The sequence below is a fragment of the Callithrix jacchus genome, chromosome 7, assembly GCF_049354715.1.
Source record: "Callithrix jacchus isolate 240 chromosome 7, calJac240_pri, whole genome shotgun sequence".
Taxonomy (NCBI): domain Eukaryota; kingdom Metazoa; phylum Chordata; class Mammalia; order Primates; family Cebidae; genus Callithrix; species Callithrix jacchus.
This window is the reverse complement of record NC_133508.1, coordinates 158,707,848-158,725,489: the sequence shown is the minus strand read 5'-3', so window position 1 is coordinate 158,725,489 and position 17,642 is coordinate 158,707,848. Positions and strand designations below refer to the sequence as shown.

Genomic DNA, 17,642 nt, shown 5'->3' with positions numbered 1-17,642 from the left:
GAGACCAGCCTGACCAACATAGTGAAACCCTATGTCTACTAAATATACAAAATTAGCTGCACACGGTGGTGCATACCTGTAATCCCAGCTACTTGGGAGGCTGAGGCAGGAGAATCACTTAAACCAGGCAAGGCAGAGGATACAGTGAGCCAAGATTATGCCATTATTATTATCCTGGGCTACAAAAGCAAAACTGCATTTCAAAAAAAAAATCCAGCTGGAATTTTTATTGGGATTGCAGAAAATTTATAAATCTAACTTGGGGAGGTTTGATTGCCTTAACATGTTGATACCTACATTTATTGTAACTCCTTATCTTTTACTAGATTTTGGAAATTTTGTTTTTGAAGATCTCTAGTGTTCTTTTGTTAATTTCTACATCTGTTACAGTTTTTATTTTTGTGAATGATAATTCTTTGGTTTATTCCTGATGTAGAGGAAATAATACTGGTTTTCTTATGTGCAGCCTTTTTATTGAATTGTGATATGAATCATAATACTTTGGTGATTTCATTCAGTTTCTTATGTAGATGATTAGTGTCATCTGCAGATACGGTTTTATGTCCTCCTGCTAGTTCATATGCCTGTGTCTTCTCTGTGATGTCGTGATCTATTCTCTTTTCTGGCCCAGCAGCCTAGCCCTCTACCCTGTAGCAGCAGCAACAGCTCATAGGAGTGGGCTTCCCGGGCAACTAGGTCTTATCCTACACGGGGGTTATACCTGAAACTCCTCCATTAAGTGTGGTGGTTGTTTGGTATCAGTTCAGGGTATGTAGCCTTTATCAGATTAAGATAATTTCTTTCTATTCCTTTTTTTCTACAAGTCTTTAATCATAAATAAATGTTGAAATTTTGTTAAATACTTTTATTTATCTGTGAGATAATCTCGTAACTTTTCTCTTTTATACTAATAATACACTGATAGACTTTCTGATAATGAATTATTCTTGAATTCTATACCTAAATTTGTTTAATCATGTTATTTTTTTAGTACATTATTAGATTGGGTTCAATTTTGGATTCCCTTTTTTTTTTTTAAAGACAGAGTCCTGATCTGTCACCCAGGCTGGAGTGCAGTAGCATGATCACAGCTCACTCCAGCCTCAACTTCCTGGGCTCAAGCTGTCCCCCACCTCAGCCTCCTAAGAAGCTGGAACTTCAGGTGCATGCCACCACACCCAGCTAATTTTTTTTTTTTTTGCTTTTTTGTAGAGATGAGGTTTCACTATGTTAGAGACCAGCCCAGGCTGGGATTAAGAGGTGTGAGCCACTGAGCCCAGCAGGTTAGCTCTTTTTTAATGTAAGATTTTTCGTCTTTATTCTTTGATGAATTACATTTATCATGTCTTCATCTGGTTTAAGCATCACTATTACATTAGCCTCATAAAATGTTAGGTGGCTTTCTCTTTTTATGCTTTTTCAAACAACTCACGTAAGATAGACATTATCTAATCCTTCAAAGTTTAGCACCAGTGCTGAGGCTTTGGGAGTGGTTGGGAAGGTCTTTGGTTGCTATTTTAATTTCCTTCATGGTTATTGGACTATTAACATATACCATTTATATATTTTTATATGTGGGACTTTTTTTAAACTTACTATTCAATTCCATTAATTAAATTTAGTATGTGTTTCTTTCTAAACCTGTTGCTGGTCTTGAACTCCTAGACTCAAGTGATCATCCCATTCTGGTTTCCTAAAGGGCTGGGATTATACATGTGAGCCATAGAACCCAGCCACTATGTGTGGTTTAAAATAAATGATCATATGTAAGTAAATGTTGTTGGGTTGCTGTTATTTTTATTTTATTTATTATTTTTTTAATTGCATATTAGGTTTTGGGGTACATGTGCAGAACATGCAAGATAGTTGCATAGGTACACACGTGGCAGTGTGATTTGCTGTCTTCCTCCCCTTCACCCACATCTGACATTTCTCCCCATACTATCCCTCCCCAGCTCCCCCGCCACTGTCACTCCCCTATCCCCCCAACAGACCCCAGTGTGTAGTGCTACCCTCCCTGTGTCCATGTGTTCTCATTGTTCATCACCCACCTATGAGTGAGAATATGTGGTATTTCATTTTCTGTTCTTGTGTCAGTTTGCTGAGAATGATGTTCTCCAGATTCATCCATGTCCCAACAAAGGACATGAACTCATCGTTTTTGATTGCTGCATAATATTCCATGGTGTATATGTGCCACATTTTCCCAGTCCAGTCTGTCATCGATGGGCATTTGGGTTGGTTCCAGGTCTTTGCTATTGTAAACAGTGCTGCAATGAACATTCGTGTGCATGTGTCCTTATAGTAGAAAGATTTATAATCCTAGGGTATATACCCAGTAATGGGATTGCTGGGTCAAATGGAATTTCTATTTCTAAGGCCTTGAGGAATCACCACAGTGTCTTCCACAGTGGTTGAACTAATTTACACTCCCACCAGCAGTGTAAAAGTGTTCCTTTTTCTCCACATCCTCTCCAGCATCTGTTGTCTCCAGATTTTTTAATGATTGCCATTCTAACTGGTGTGAGATGGTATCTCAGTGTAGTTTTGATTTGCATTTCTCTGATGACCAGTGATGATGAGCATTTTTGCATATGTTTGTTGGCCTCATGTATGTCTTCTTTTGTAAACTGTCTGTTCATATCCTTTGCCCATTTTAAAGTGGGCTTGTTTGTTTTTTTCTTGTAAATCTGTTTGAGTTCTTTGTAAATTGAGGATATCAGCCCTATGTCAGATGGGTAAACTGCCAAAATTTTTCACATTCTGTTGGTTGCTGATTCACTCTAGTGACTGTTTCTTTTGCCATGCAGAAGCTGTGGAGTTTGATTAGGTCCCGTTTGTCTATTTTGGCTTTTGTTGCCAATGCTTTTGGTGTTTTGTTCATGAAGTCCTTGCCTACTCCTATGTCCTGGATGGTTTTGCCTAGATTTCCTTCTAGGGTTTTTATGGTGCCAGGTCTTATATTTATGTCTTTAATCCATCTGGAGTTAATTTTAGTGTAAGGTGTCAGGAAGGGGTCCAGTTTCTGCTTTCTGCACAAGGCTAGCCAGTTTTCCCAACACCATTTGTTAAACAGGGAGTCCTTTCCCCATTGCTTGTTTTTGTCAGGTTTATCAAAGATTTATGGTTGTAGATATGTTGTGTTGCCTCTGATGCCTCTGTTCTGTTCCATTGGTCTATATCTCTGTTTTGGTACCAGTACCATGCTGTTTTGATTACTGTAGCCTTGTAGTATAGTTTGAAGTCTGGTAGTGTGATGCCTCCTGCTATGTTCTTTTTGCTTAGAATTGACTTGGCTATGCGGGCTCTCTTTTGGTTCCATATGAAGTTCAAGGTGGTTTTTTCCAGTTCTGTGAAGAAAGTCAATGGTAGCTTGATGGGGATAGCATTGAGTCTTAAATTACTTTGGGCAGTATGGCCATTTTCACAATATTGATCCTCCTAACCATGAACATGGAATGTTTCTCCATCTGTTTGTGTCCTCTCTTATTTCATTGAGCAGTGGTTTGTAGTTCTCCTTGAAGAGGTTCCTTACGTTCCTTGTAAGTTGTATTCCTAGGTATTTTATTCTTTTTGTAGCAATTGTGAATGGCAGTTCGCTCTTGATTTGGCTCTCTTTAAGTCTATTACTGGTGTATAGGAATGCTTGTGATTTTTGCACATTGATTTTATATCCTGAGACTTTGCTGAAGTTGTTTATCAGTTTCAGGAGTTTTGGGGCTGAGGCGATGGGGTCTTCTAGGTATACTATCATGTCATCTGCAAATAGAGACAATTTGGCTTCCACCTTTCCTGTTTGAATACTCTTTATTTCTTTTCCTTTCCTGATTGCTCTGGCTAGAACTTCCAGTACTATATTGAATAGGAGTGGTGAGAGAGGGCATCCTTGTCTAGTGCTGGATTTCAAAGGGAATGCTTCCAGTTTTTGCCCATTCAGTATGATATTGGCTGTTGGTTTGTCGTAAATAGTTTTATTATTTTGAGATACGTTCCATCAATACCGAGTTTATTGAGGGTTTTTAGCATAAACGGCTGTTGAATTTTGTCAAAGGCCTTCTCTGCGTTGATTGACATAATCATGTGGTTTTTGTTTTTGGTTCTGTTTATGTGGTGAATTACGTTTATAAACTTGCGTATGTTGAACCAGTCTTGCATCCCTGGGATGAATCCTACTTGATCATGGTGGATAAGCTTTTTGATGTGCTGTTGCAGTCGGCTTGCCAGTATTTTATTGAAGATTTTTGCGTCTATGTTCATCATGGATATTGGCCTGAAGTTTTCTTGTTGAGTCTCTGCCGGGTTTTGGTATCAGGATGATGTTGGTCTCATAAAATGATTTGGGAAGGATTCCCTCTTTTTGGATTATTTGGAATCGTTTCAGAAAGAATGGTAACAGTTACTCTTTGTGTGTCTGGTAGAAATTGGCTGTGAACCCATCTGGACCTGGGCTTTTTTTGTTTGGTATGCTCTTAATTGCTGCCTCCACTTCAGACCTTGTTATTGGTCTATTCATAGTTTCAGCTTCCTCCTGGTTTAGGCTTGGGAGGACACAAGTGTCCAGGAATTTATCCATTTCTTCCAGGTTTACTAGTTTATGTGCATAGAGTTGTTTGTAATATTCTCTGATGATGGTTTGAATTTCTGTGGAATCGGTGGTGATTTCCCCTTTCTCGTTTTTTATTACGTCTATTTGGTTATTCTCTTTTTTTTTTTATCAATCTGGCTAGTGGTCTGTCTATTTTGTTGATCTTTTCAAAAAACCAGCTCTTGGATTTATTGATTTTTTGAAGGGTTTTTTGTGTGTCTATTTCCTTCAGTTCTGCTCTGATCTTAGTTATTTCTTGTCTTCTGCTAGGTTTTGAGTTTTTTTGATCTTGCTCCTCCAGCTCTTTCAATTTTGAAGTTAGGGTATTAATTTTGGATCTCTCCACTCTTCTCATGTGGGCACTTATTGCTATATATTTTCCTCTGGAGACTTCTTTAAATGTGTCCTAGAGATTCTGGTATGTTGTGTCTTCGATCTCATTGGTTTCGAAGAACTTTATTTCTGCCTTCATTTCATTGTTTATCCAGTCAGCATTCATGAGCCAGTTGTTCAGTTTCCATGAAGCTGTGCGGTTCTGAGTTAGTTTCTGAATTCTCAGTTTTAACTTGATTGCACTATGGTCTGAGAGACTGTTTGTTATAATGTCAGTTGTTTTGCATTTGCTGAGGAGTGATTTACTTCCAATTATGTGGTCAGTTTTAGAGTAGGTTTGATGTGGTGCTGAGAAGAATGTATATTCTGTGGATTTGGGGTGGAGAGTTCTGTAAATGTCTATCAGGTTTGCTTGCTCCAGGTCAGAGTTCAAGCCCTGGATATCCTTGTTGATTTTCTGTCTGGTTGATCTGTCTAATATTGACAGTGGAGTGTTAAAGTCTCCCACTATTATTGTGTGGGAGTCTAAGTCTCTTTGTAAATTATTAAGAACTTGCCTTATATATCTGGGTGCTCCTGTATTGGGTCCATATATATTTAGGATCGTTAGCTCTTCTTGTTGTATCGATCCTTTTACCATTATGTAAGGTCTTTCTTTGTCTTTTTTGATCTTTGTTGCTTTAAAGTCTATTTTATTAGAGACGAGAATTGCAACTCCTGCGTTTTTTTGCTCTCCATTTGCTTGGTAAATCTTCCTCTAGCCCTTTATTTTGAGCCTTTGTGTATCCTTGCATGTGAGATGGGTTTCCTGGATATAGCACACTGATGGGTTTTGTTTTTTTATCCAATTTGCCAGTCTGTGTCTTCTGATTGGTGCATTGAGCCCATTTACATTTAGGGTTAATATTGTTATGTGTGAATTTGATCCTGCCATTTTGATGCTAGCTGACTGTTTTGCCCGTTAGTTGATGCAGATTCTTCATTTTGTTGATGCTCTTTAGCATTTGGTATGTTTTTGGAATGGTTGGTACTGGTTGTTCCTTTCTATGTGTAGTGCCTCTTTCAGGAGCTCTTGTAAAACAGGCCTGGTGGTGACAAAATCTCTGAGTACTTGATTGTTTGAAAAGGATTTTATTTTTCCTTCACTTCTGAAGCTCAGTTTGGCTGGATATGAAATTCTGGGTTGAAAGTTCTTTGCTTTAAGGATGTTGAATATTGGCCCCCACTCTCTTCTGGCTTGTAGGGTTTCTGCCGAGAGATCTGCTGTGAGTCTGATGGGCTTCACTTTGTGGGTGACCTGACCTTTCTTTTTGGCTGCCCTTAGCATTTTCTCCTTCATTTCAACCCTGGTGAATCTGACGATTATGTGCCTTGGGGTTGCTCTTCTTGTGGAATATCTTTATGGTGTTCTCTGTATTTCCTGGACTTGAATATTGGTCTGCCTTGCTAGGTTGGGGAAATTTTCCTGGATAATATTCTGAAGAGTATTTTCCAGCTTGGATTTATTCTCTTCGTCACATTCAGGTACACCTATCAAACGTAGGTTAGTTCTCTTCACATAGTCCCACATTTCTTGGAGACTTTGTTCATTCCTTTTTGCACTTTTCTCTCTCATCTTGGCTTCTCATTTTATTTCATTGAGTTGATCTTTGACTTCTGATATCCTTTCTTCTGCTTGGTCAATTCGGCTGTTGAAACTTGTGCATGCTTTGCGAAGTTCTCTTGTTGTGTTTTTCAGCTCCTTCAATTCACTCATGTTCCTCTCTAACTTGTCCGTTCTTGTTATCATTTCTTCAAATCTTTTTTTAAGGTTCTTTGTTTCTTTGCACCGAGTTAGAACATGTTCTTTTAGCTCACGGAAGTTTCTCATTACCCACCTTCTGAAGTCTGATTGTCATTTCATCACACTCATTCTCCGTCCAGCTGTTCCCTTGCTGGTGAGGAGTTGTGTTCCCTTGTAGTAGGCGAGGCGTTCTGGTTTAGGGTGTTTTCCTCCTTTTTGCGCTGGTTTCTTCCCATCCTTGTGGATTTATCCACCTCTCGTCTGTGTAGTTGCTGATTTTCCGATTGGGTCTCTGAGTGGACGTCCAGATTGTTGATGATGAAGTTTCGTCTGTGGTTTCACTGGGAGCTGCAATCCGAAGTTTGTCCTACAGCACCATCTTCTGTATTAGTGTCAGGTTGCTGTTATTTTTAAAAAGCCATTTTCAACTATGCATTTGAATGGATCTGTAAGTCCAGATAGTGTGACCCAGTATTTGTTGTTGTTATTGTTGTTGTTAGCTATTATAACTCAAACTTACTACATTTCTTTCTAGCAGATGATCCAGATGACCGAAGCTGGCTGGAACATCACGTGGTCCATCAGTACTGGACAGCCAGGCCCTCCCAGTTTCCTCATAGCTTACATTTGCACTCCAGTTTAGCTGCTATCTGGTAAGAAGCTAAAGTTTTCATTTAATGTGGTAATAGAAAAAACTTTGATGTTTAAACATTTGGCTTTGATTTGTGACTTCAGTTCCTCTCTGAAATTTAAATTTGTTTTGGTTTTGACAATTTCTTTTTTGAACAGAGTCTTATTGTAGTTGCCCAGGCTGTAATGCAGTGGTGATATCTCAACTCACTGCAGTCTTCACCTCACCCAACTAATTTTTTATTTTTTATTTATTGATTTTTGGCGGGAGGGAGAGAAAGTCTCACTCTGTCACCTTGGCTGGAGTGCAGTGGCATAATCGTGGCTCACTCCAGCCTCTGCCTCCCTGGTTCCAGCAGTTCTCATGCTTCAGCCTCCCAGGTAGCTGGGATTACAGGCACACATCACCACACCCAGCTAATTTTTATATTTTTAGTAGAGATGGGGTTTCACCATGTTGGCCAGACTGATGTCAAACTCCTGTCCACAAGTGATCCACCTGCCTTGGCCTCCCTAAGTGCTGGAATTACAAACATGAGCCAGCACACCTGGCCAGTGTTGAAAATTCTAGTTGAATAGTTTTTGATTATTTAATTGTTGAAAATAAAAAAATTATAGTATTTAATTATAATCTGTATTTCAATTTTTTTGTTAATTTCAAGGTAAATGGATTGGTACATATTAGGGCATTATTTGATTGCTGTTTTGGTATACTTACTATAAAAATAGACAATGTTTTCCAGAAAACAGCATCACATAGTTGTAAACATTTGCCTAAATCAGCAATAAATGTAACAATTGCAGCTGTTCTGAAAGTGTTTCTCAGGATTTTGAGTGATGTCAAAACATAGGGGGCATTTAAGCCATTTATTATGTGTACTTGCTAATTCATAGCCAGTTAAGGTTAGCTCTAAATTGCAAATATTCTTTGAGATTATTTACTTACTTAGAAACCTTTCTGTTGACGTTTATCTTTGCTGTCTCATAGGGACTAACACTTGTACAGCAGTGATCCATTGTATGTTCCAGATGACAGGGTTTTCGTTACCGAGACTCAGGTTATTCTGGAAACCCTGTGGTAAGATATATTCACTTAATTAATAGTCTTTATTTATGATGCTTGATTACTGCGAAGCAAAAATTTTATTAAAGAAAACTATTAAAGCATTTTCACATGCAAACTAGGAATAGACCGTTAGGTGTAAAATTCAGACCAGATTTGACTGTGGAGATTGAGAGATTTTGACATATTTACTTCATTTTTATTTTAAATAGTTTAGCATATGATTTACTTAGATTAGTCCATCACTTGTTTAACACTTGAGTTCAAAGCAAGGTTTACTGCTATTCTTAATAGACAGAGAGTATCAGTGAGGGCCTGTGCCCGTACCTGGAGGCTGGAAATCTAATGCAGCACGTGGTGCTGTTACTCCTAAAATTCCAAGTCCCAGTGCTCTCCCTATAAAGTACGATATTGACATGTTGGCATTCTTAGAAATAGGAAGATCTCTTTGGGTTATCCAGTATATGGGGGAGATGCTCTGACAATATGTCTTGGACTTCTCTGTAAGATGATGTTGAGATATCTTGAGTCGTAAGGTAATCAGATGAAAAGATTGATGTCTTCCATTTTCTTATTATCTGACCTTGTTACCCCTTAATTCTGAATATTTAATAAAAATTTCCTGAAGCGGGGCATGGTGGCTCACACCTATAATCCCAGTGCTATGGGAGGCCAAGGCAGGTGGATCACTTGAGATCAGAAGTTCAAGAGCAGCCTAGGCAACATGGTGAAGCCCCCATCTCTACAAAAAAATTTAAAAATTAGCCAGGCATGGTGACATTTACCTGCAGCCCCAGCCATTCAGGAGGCCGAGGCTAGAGAATCACTTGAACCCAGTAGGTTGAGGCTGCAGTGAGCTGTGATCACTACTGCACTCCAGCCTGGGTGACAAAGTGAGACCCTGTAAAAAAATTTTTTTTCTGGGCATACTGTCATGAATATTTTTCTAGACTCATCTTTTTTATCTAATTTCAGGTTACTTTCAGGAATGAAAAAGCTCTTTATATTTCAGCTGGTAGATGAGAAAGTAACTGTGAGAAACAATATTATAGTAACTCATTTAACATAAGTTATTTGTATTTATTGTTATTTAAGAAATAATAGGATTTATGTAAACTGTGGCAATATAATTTTAGAACATTTTGCAGTATTAAAATTAACTATAATTGAACTCGTTTGTGCTTCCTTATGCAAAAAAGATTAATTTAAAATTATTTAATATCCAGGCCAGGCACAGGGGCTCACTCCTGTAATCCCAGCACTTTGGGAGGCTGAGGTGGGTAGATCATAAGGTCAGGAATTCAAGACCAGCCTGGCCAAGATGGTGAAACCCTGTCTCTACTAAAAAATATAAAAATTAGCCAGGCACAGTGGCAGTCACCTGTAATTCTAGCTACTTGGGAGGCTGAGGCAAGACAGTTGCTTGAACCTGGGAGGCTGAGGTTGCAGTGAGCTGAAATCATGCCACTGTACTCTAGCCTGGGTGACAGAGCAAGACTCCGTCTCAAAAATGAATAAATAAATATTTAATATCCAGAAAGAAAAATTGAGTTGTGCATCTTTATAGTACTTAAGAAAATTCCTTAATATTGTTTGGGACATATTTAATTTCAGTTTGCATTTTCTGCTATTTAGATCTGTCATTCTGTATTTTAAAAGCTATATACTGTAATTTTTTTCCCTTAAGTAGATTACCTTATGTATATTTTTAAAAAATATAAGCCATAATTTTCTAGTCTGTTGAATTTAATGCTCACTCTTTTTCCTTTGTGTATAAATTATTCATCATTTTATGACTTTGCCTTCTACTAAACATACTATTTAAAAGAATTGTAAAAGAAATATTTTACAGTGAGAGGGAAATGAATTTGAATGTTTACGGAAGATCACCTTTGAATAACTGCGGTTTGCTTCTGTCATAGAGCTGTTTACGATCTGTGCTGGAACAAATAGCAGCGTATGGCCAGGTTGTATTTCGACTCCAGGAGTTCATTGACGAAGTCATGGGACACAGTTCCGAAAGTATGCTGCCTGGAAGTGGGTCTGTTCCTAAGAAGTCACCTGAAGCTCCCTTTAGAACCTACCAGGCTTTCATGTGGGCCCTGTACAAATACGTCATTGGTTTCAAAGAGGAACTTGCAGAAATTGAGAAGTGCATCATCAGTAACGGTATTAAATGTTCTTCAGTTTTACTCGTACTACACATAACTCATAATTGGAATGCCATTTAGATTTTTCATTATATAGAATTTGAAAGTTGCCTGGCAAATAAGTAGTTCTCATGAATACTTCATTTTTTAAATTAAATTTATATTTTTAACCCATTCATATCTCTCAAAATCAAAAAACTACAGAGGGTTTAGACTGAAAAATCTAAATTTGTCTTCCTTCTCCAGTTCTCCAGCCAGTCGGTTCCCCTCCCCAGAGACAGCCAGGTCCTCAGGTTCTTACACATCCTTCCAGAAAGAGTTCAACATACACAAGCAGTGCATATACATACACCCATACGTAACAGTCATTACACTACTCTCTTCAAATATTTCTAATTTAAATTTTGAGGTTAATACCATAAAAATATGAAGAGCTTTCTTGGTTTTTTATTTGTTTGTTTGTTGTTTTTCTGAGACAGAGTCTTACTCTGTTGCTTAGGCTGGAGTGCAGTGGCGCTATGTCAGCTCACCGCAGCCTCTGCCTCCTGGGTTCAAGTGATTCTCCTGCCTCAGCCTCCTGAGTAGCTGGGACTACAGGTACATGCCACCATGCCCATCTAATTTTTTGTATTTTTGGTAGACAGGGTTTCACTATGTTGACCAGGCTGCTCTTGAACTCCTGGCCTCAGGTGATCTGCCCACCTTAGCTTCCCAAAATGCTGGTGTTACAGGTACGAGCTGGGATTATACAACACCTGACCATGTAGGGTAGGTTCTTATAAATGGAATTGCCATGTATGATTTTGCTGAGTTTTGCCACTTTTCTTTAGGGGGAGGTACAAGTAAATAAATGTATAGTCTTGTGAGCCATGTAGATGAATACCTGTTGCCTCACACTCTTGCCATCTGTGTGTTGTCAGACGTTTGGTCCTCACCATTATGGTAGATGTAAAATGTTAATCCATGTAGCTTTTACCCTTAACTTTTATTTTGAAGTACCACAGAAAATAATGCAGAGAGGTCCTGTGTTCCCATTACTTTGCTTCCCCCACTGGCAAAACCTCACATAATTATAGTACGTGATCAAAACTGGGAAACTAACACTGGCCTGGCCCATTAGCCAAGCTGCAGACCTGATACCGTTTCCCAGTGTTGCAGAAACTTGCTTTGAGCAGGGGTGGGTGTAGTATCTTCATGTATAGTTCCAGGCCATTTTATCACATGTCTGGCTCCACATGGTGACTTCCATGTTGAGGTCCCAGCTGTGCCATCGCCTCACAGGAGCTTGTGCAGCCCTCTGTAGGCACATCCTCCTGCACTAACATTGGCCCATGGGGAGGTGTTTTGCTTTACCTAGTATAATTTTAATTTGCATTCTTTAATTATAAGTAAGGTCGAGTGACCTTCTATTTGTTTTAGAACCACTCATCTTTCCTTTTCTATGAACTGACAGTTTCTTTATATATTATTTTTCTGCTGAGTTACCTTTTTCTCCATGACTTGCAGGAGTTCTTCCTTAGGGAAGTTGGGTCCTTGTGATGTGCGATCAAAATCCACCATCCTTCATTTCCCCTGCCTGCTCGTAAACCTGATGATTCGCCAGCATTTATGTCACATTTTAGATGCATGTATTTTTCCTTGCTATTGAGTTTGATCTGTTGACATTTACAGATGCTGCAGTAACTCTTGCAATAGTGGTGGACAAGCTGTCGCCTCGATTGGCTCAGCTCAAGGTTCTGCACAGAGTGTTTAGTACCAGAGAAGCAGAAGTTCCACCTGATACTCGAAATGTCGTCCAGGCCTCCCACCTGCTCAACACCCTGTACAAGGCCATCCTCGAATATGACAATGTTGGAGAGGCCTCTGAGCAAACCGTATGTGAGACTTCTGCCTAAAGTACGCGACTCCATTCTGCACAGCACAGGGGTGGGAAACGGCTGGTCATGGTTCTGTGCTTAATGATACTGGAATGATGGCTTGTTGGACAGTTCAGAGTTGTCAAATTAGCTTCCAAATTTGAGGCTGTAGGAAACAACTTTTCAGCTCTGACTGCCAAGACCCTCAGAAGGATGAGGTGAGGGCAAAGCAGCATGTGAGACATGCCTTGCCGAGGTATGTAGACATGTACAATAACGCTTCCTTACATAAACACTAAGCCTGTTACATGAAGTGTCTGACGTAGTCACATTCACAGAAACACAGTGGAATGGTGGTTACCAAGGACAGGAGGGAGCTGTTATTTAATGGGTACATAGTGTCAGTTACATGACATGAAAAAGTTCCAGAGATTTGTCACAACAATGCGAATGTACTTAAAACCTCTGAACTTAAAAATGGTGAGGGTGGGGCACAGTGGTTCATGCCTATAGTCCCCACACTTCAGGAGGCCAAGGGAGGACTGCTTAAGCCCAGGAGTTTGAGACTTGCCTGGCCAATTTAGTGAGACCCTGTCTTTAGAAAAAATAAGTTAAATTAAAATTTGAAAAAGAAACAGATGGGTAAGATGATAAATTTTATGTTATATATTTTATATTGCATTTAAAAAATACAAATCTAGGCCAGGCATAGTGGCTCACACCTGTAGTCCCAGCTACTTAGGAGTCTGAGGTGAGAAGATCACTTGAGCCCAGGAATTTGAGACCAGCCTGGGCAGCATACTAAGACCCTGTCTCTATAAAAAATTTTAAAAGTAGCCAGGTGTGTTGATGCCAGGAATTTGAGACCAGCCTGGCCAACATGGTGAAACCCCATCTCTACTAAAAATACAAAAATCAGCCGAGTATGGTGGTGAACATCTATAGCCCCTGCTACTCAGGAGGCTGAGACAGGAGAATCACTTGAACCTAGGAAGTTACAGTGAGCTGAGATCATGCCACTACACTCCAGCCTGGGTGATAGAGCGACACTCTCTCTCAAAAAAAAAGTAGCGAGCTGTGTAGTAGTAGCCATGCCTGTGATCCCAGGTACTCGAGAGGCTGAGACAGGAAGATTGCTTGAGTGTGGAAGGTCGAGGCTCCAGTGAGCCATGTTTGCACCACTGCACTTCAGCTTGTGTGACAGAGCAAGACCCTGTCTCAAACAATATATTGATTAAAAAATCTACAGGCTGTAATCTAGAATGCTGCAGTTTTATTTGGGTATGTATATTAGGTGTATTTTCTAGTTCATTGGTATGACTTTTTTTCTCACCAATTTAATACTGCATTTCAATATAAAAGAGCTTGATTTTCTCTCAGCACTGCCATTTTTTATCCTCTGAGAGCTACTGGAATTAAATAATTTCCTCACTCTTAATAGACACCTTGCTAGTAGTGCAATTTAAATAGGGAAACCTTGCTCACCTGCTAGGGCTGTCTCAGGTCACACCTGCCTCTGTGTCATTTTCACTCTCAAGTTTCCCAGTCTGGACTGCAAACAATATGATGCTTGCATACTTAGGTGAGTTTTTCATGCGGATTTTATAGCATATGATTTTGGATTTTTTAATTTCAAGGCATTTCAGAAATGTTTAAACCTCCTTTTGTTCTAGTGGCCGGGGAGCCCTGAGAGCTGACCGTGCATACTCCCTCTGCCTCCACAGGTCTCCCTCCTGTTCTCTCCCTGGATGGAAATGGTGTGGCCTTACCTGCAGACAGTGGATGAATGGATTGTGCATGGGCACCTGTGGGACGACACTAGGGAGTTCATCATCCAGAGGTGAGCTGCAGCAGAGCACAAAGTCGCTGGGGGCTGGCGTCACCAGTTTGCTCCCTGTGAAAATCAAATTTTTCATTAGTTTCAAACAGTACTAAGAAAGTACAGTCCACATCACAAAACTTGTAGTCATCATAGGCTAGTTCTATTTCATTTATGTGGAAGGCATCAGTAATACCAGCTGATGATTAATATCTTTGTCCAGGTTTTGTCAGTTCACAACTTCTAAGCAAATCATATATCTGGATGGTAGTGTATTTATGGCTAGCTAGTGTACACTGCTTCCCGTAAAATGAGTTTAGGTGATATCAGATGGTTTCCGCTATTTCCAGTGTAAGATATCAGTAAAAAGATACAGAAATACTACAGAGTATGCCTCTAATACATTTATTTCTCAGAATTAGCTACTCATTTCTTTTACCTTACTGTAATTTTTTTTACTGTTCTCTGAAATGAATGAATTCAACCAATACCTTAATATAATATTTAATAAAACAATTAAGAAAAATCTTAATCCATTTATGACAATTCCCCTTCAGTTATTTGATTTTTCTGAACAGAATCATATAAACTATAATGTAGAGCTATTGGTACTCTTTTAACCCAATTTTAAATGATGTGGTGTATTTAGATGTATGGTTTCTGTTGATAGCTATCCCTGTCCATTGAATGCATCAGGAAGGATAACTTTAAGTCCTTACTGTTTTGGAAGCGTAGCAATATGTATGTGATGCTCACATAAGTGAACTGACCTCCCTTCCATGTAGTCTCTTGTCTGTCACTGTGTCCTGATTCATCAGTCTCACGTGAGAATTTCTGTGAAAAATGGGACTCTGACTGTTCTTGTAGGGTGATGATTGACCATCATTTTATTGTTAAAAGTAGTCCAGTTAAGAATTTTGGTAGGGAAAACGGTAGAGATGGTAAATGGGAAAAACTTGTATTCTACTTCTAAAGAGGACCAAATTAGTCATATTTTAAATAATTCCAATTCAGGAAACTGTTTCTACTTAATTAAATTTTACCTGTACTGTTGAAAGTATTCGTTCCCTTTTCTCTCTAAACTGACATTAGATTAAAACTGCCCCATTTGCTGAAAGATTGTTTCAATTTACTAATAATTAATATTGTTATGTTTTATAATGTCTGGACAACAAACTAGAACAAGTATACCACTTTTAAGGAAGAGAAGTTAAAGTTTAAAATTATTTTGAATCTCTTTAGAAACAAAAATGTTCCAGTTAATCACAGATTTCTGGTATGCAACTTACACATTATACAGCGTGTCAGAAAAGACAGAAAGTGAAGAAAAAAATGAGTGATAATGCAAGTGCGAGTTCCGGCAGTGACTAGGGGCCCTCCTGCAGGCAGCACACCAAGGTGTCCTTCCTCAAAGCTGTCCTGAAGCAGATCATAAAGGCTGACAAGTCCATGCAGCTGCTGAAGAACCTGCAGTGTGCAGAGAGCACCACCTGCCAGGCCACAGCCGGAGGTACCTGTTCCGTGTTCTGTGTCTTCTCGGTGTTGGGACACTTGACCCTACTCCCTCTTGTCATCCTGATACCTGAATATTTTGTAGTTTGCAAGTCATCACACCTTCTTATTTCAGTGATAATTACGAATCACAATAGAATTAATGATCATGCTGCTCTTGATTTTTAAAAAGATTGTCTTATTGAAAGCTTTTAGTGCCGTGTTTAAAAAGGAAGTGACAATAAGTTCCACATTCATTTTCCTCACTCCAGATTCCTTAGGACTGGAACTTTAAAAAATAATTCCCAGCCATTTGTTTTTTTCTATTGTTTTTATAAACTGACATAATAATTGCACATGTTTGTGGAGTACATAGTGGTTTTTGATACAGTGATAGTGATCAGATCAGGATAATTAGCATTTTCATCACCTGAAACATTTACTACTTTTTTATGTTGGGAACATTCAGTGTCCTCCTCTTAGTTATGTATAACTGTTTTACTAACTGTAGGCATCCCATAGTGATACAGAACACTAGAACTTATTCCTTCCAGCTAGCCGTTTGTATCCTTTAACAAATACCTTCCTCCCCTTTCCCTGCAAAATCCAGCATCTAGTATCCTGTTCTACTTTTTACTAACATGAGATAAACATTTTTTAGCTACCCCATATGAGTGAAAACGTAGTGTTTAACTTCCTGTTCTTGGCTTATTTCACTTCACATAATGTTCACCATTTCCATCAGTGTCGCTGCAAATGACAGGATTCATTCTTGTTTATCTCTGTGTGTGTGTGTGTGTGTGTGTGTGTGTACCACAATTTCTTTACCCATTCATCTGTTGTTGGACACCTGGGTTGATTCCGTATCTTGGCTGTGTGAATAGTGCTGCATTAAACATGGGGTGCAGATGTCTCCTGATTCCCTTCCTTTGGGCAAATGCCCACCAGTGGGATTGCTATAGTAGTTCTACTGGTAGTTTTTTGAGGAACCTTCAAACTGTTCTCCGTAGTGTCTGCACTAGTTTATATTCCCATCAACATTGTGTCAGAGTTCCCTTTTCTCCACATCCTCACCAGCGTTTGTCATTTTTTGTCTTTGTGATAAATAGCCATCCTGACTGGGCCGAAATGTTACCTCATTGTGGTTTGACTTGCATTTTTTCTAGTAATTAGTGATACTGAGCATTTTTTTCATCTATTTATTGGCCATTTGTATGACTTCTCTGGATAAATGTCTGTTCGGATCATTTGCCTTTTTTTTTTTGAGGATTTCACTCCCATCACTTAGGCTGGAGTGCAGTGGTGTGATCTTGGCTCACTGCAAGGTCTGCCTCCCTGGCTTAAGTGATTCTCCTGCCTCAGTCTTCTGAGTAGCTGGGATTACAGACACCCACCACCACGCCCAGCCAATTTTCTGTGTTTTTAGTAGAGACAGGGTTTCACCATGTTAGCCAGGCTGATCTGAACTCCTGACCTCAGGTGATAGGTGATCTGCCCATCTTGGCCTCCCAAAGTGCTTGGATTGCAAGCATGAGCCACCGAGAGGGGCGTCGGGACGGTGCCTGCTCTGCCATGAAGTCCACTCAGGGAACGGCTGTGGGTGGAGCCAAGTGCTGCGCGGAACCCCTGGGGACTGAGGCTTGGAGCATTTGTTTTCTGGCAGTGGAGGGCACCGTGGCCACGCCAGGAGCAGTGGTGTATCCTGGAGTCATCGGGTGGACTCTGGGGTGAGGCATGGCCGGAGCCATGGGGTTGCACATGCGGGTGTGTGTCGCTGTGCCTGACAGCTTGGTAGCTGCAACAGAGCCCGGGACAGGCCAGAACCTGCGGGGCCCCACATGTGCTGCCCTATGCCTCTGCTGGCCAGTGCTTTCCATGTGAAGTCTAGACCCACAGGCAGGGAGCCTGGAAGAACGAGTCATGTTGTGGGTG

At 39.8% G+C, this 17,642-nt stretch overlaps 1 pseudogene across 1 annotated transcript in view; it reads left to right on the top strand.

Moving 5' to 3' along the window:
- The first annotated feature begins 9,382 nt into the window (after positions 1 to 9,382).
- The window catches only part of LOC108590197 (gamma-tubulin complex component 5-like), a 58,508-nt pseudogene continuing 50,248 nt past the window's right edge, over positions 9,383 to 17,642 (top strand). Inside the window, exons 1-5 of the transcript XR_013520607.1 lie at positions 9,383 to 9,427; positions 10,317 to 10,563; positions 12,216 to 12,418; positions 14,125 to 14,240; positions 15,462 to 15,729. The product of XR_013520607.1 is annotated as a gamma-tubulin complex component 5-like (transcript). The remainder of the gene's footprint in view (positions 9,428 to 10,316; positions 10,564 to 12,215; positions 12,419 to 14,124; positions 14,241 to 15,461; positions 15,730 to 17,642) is intronic.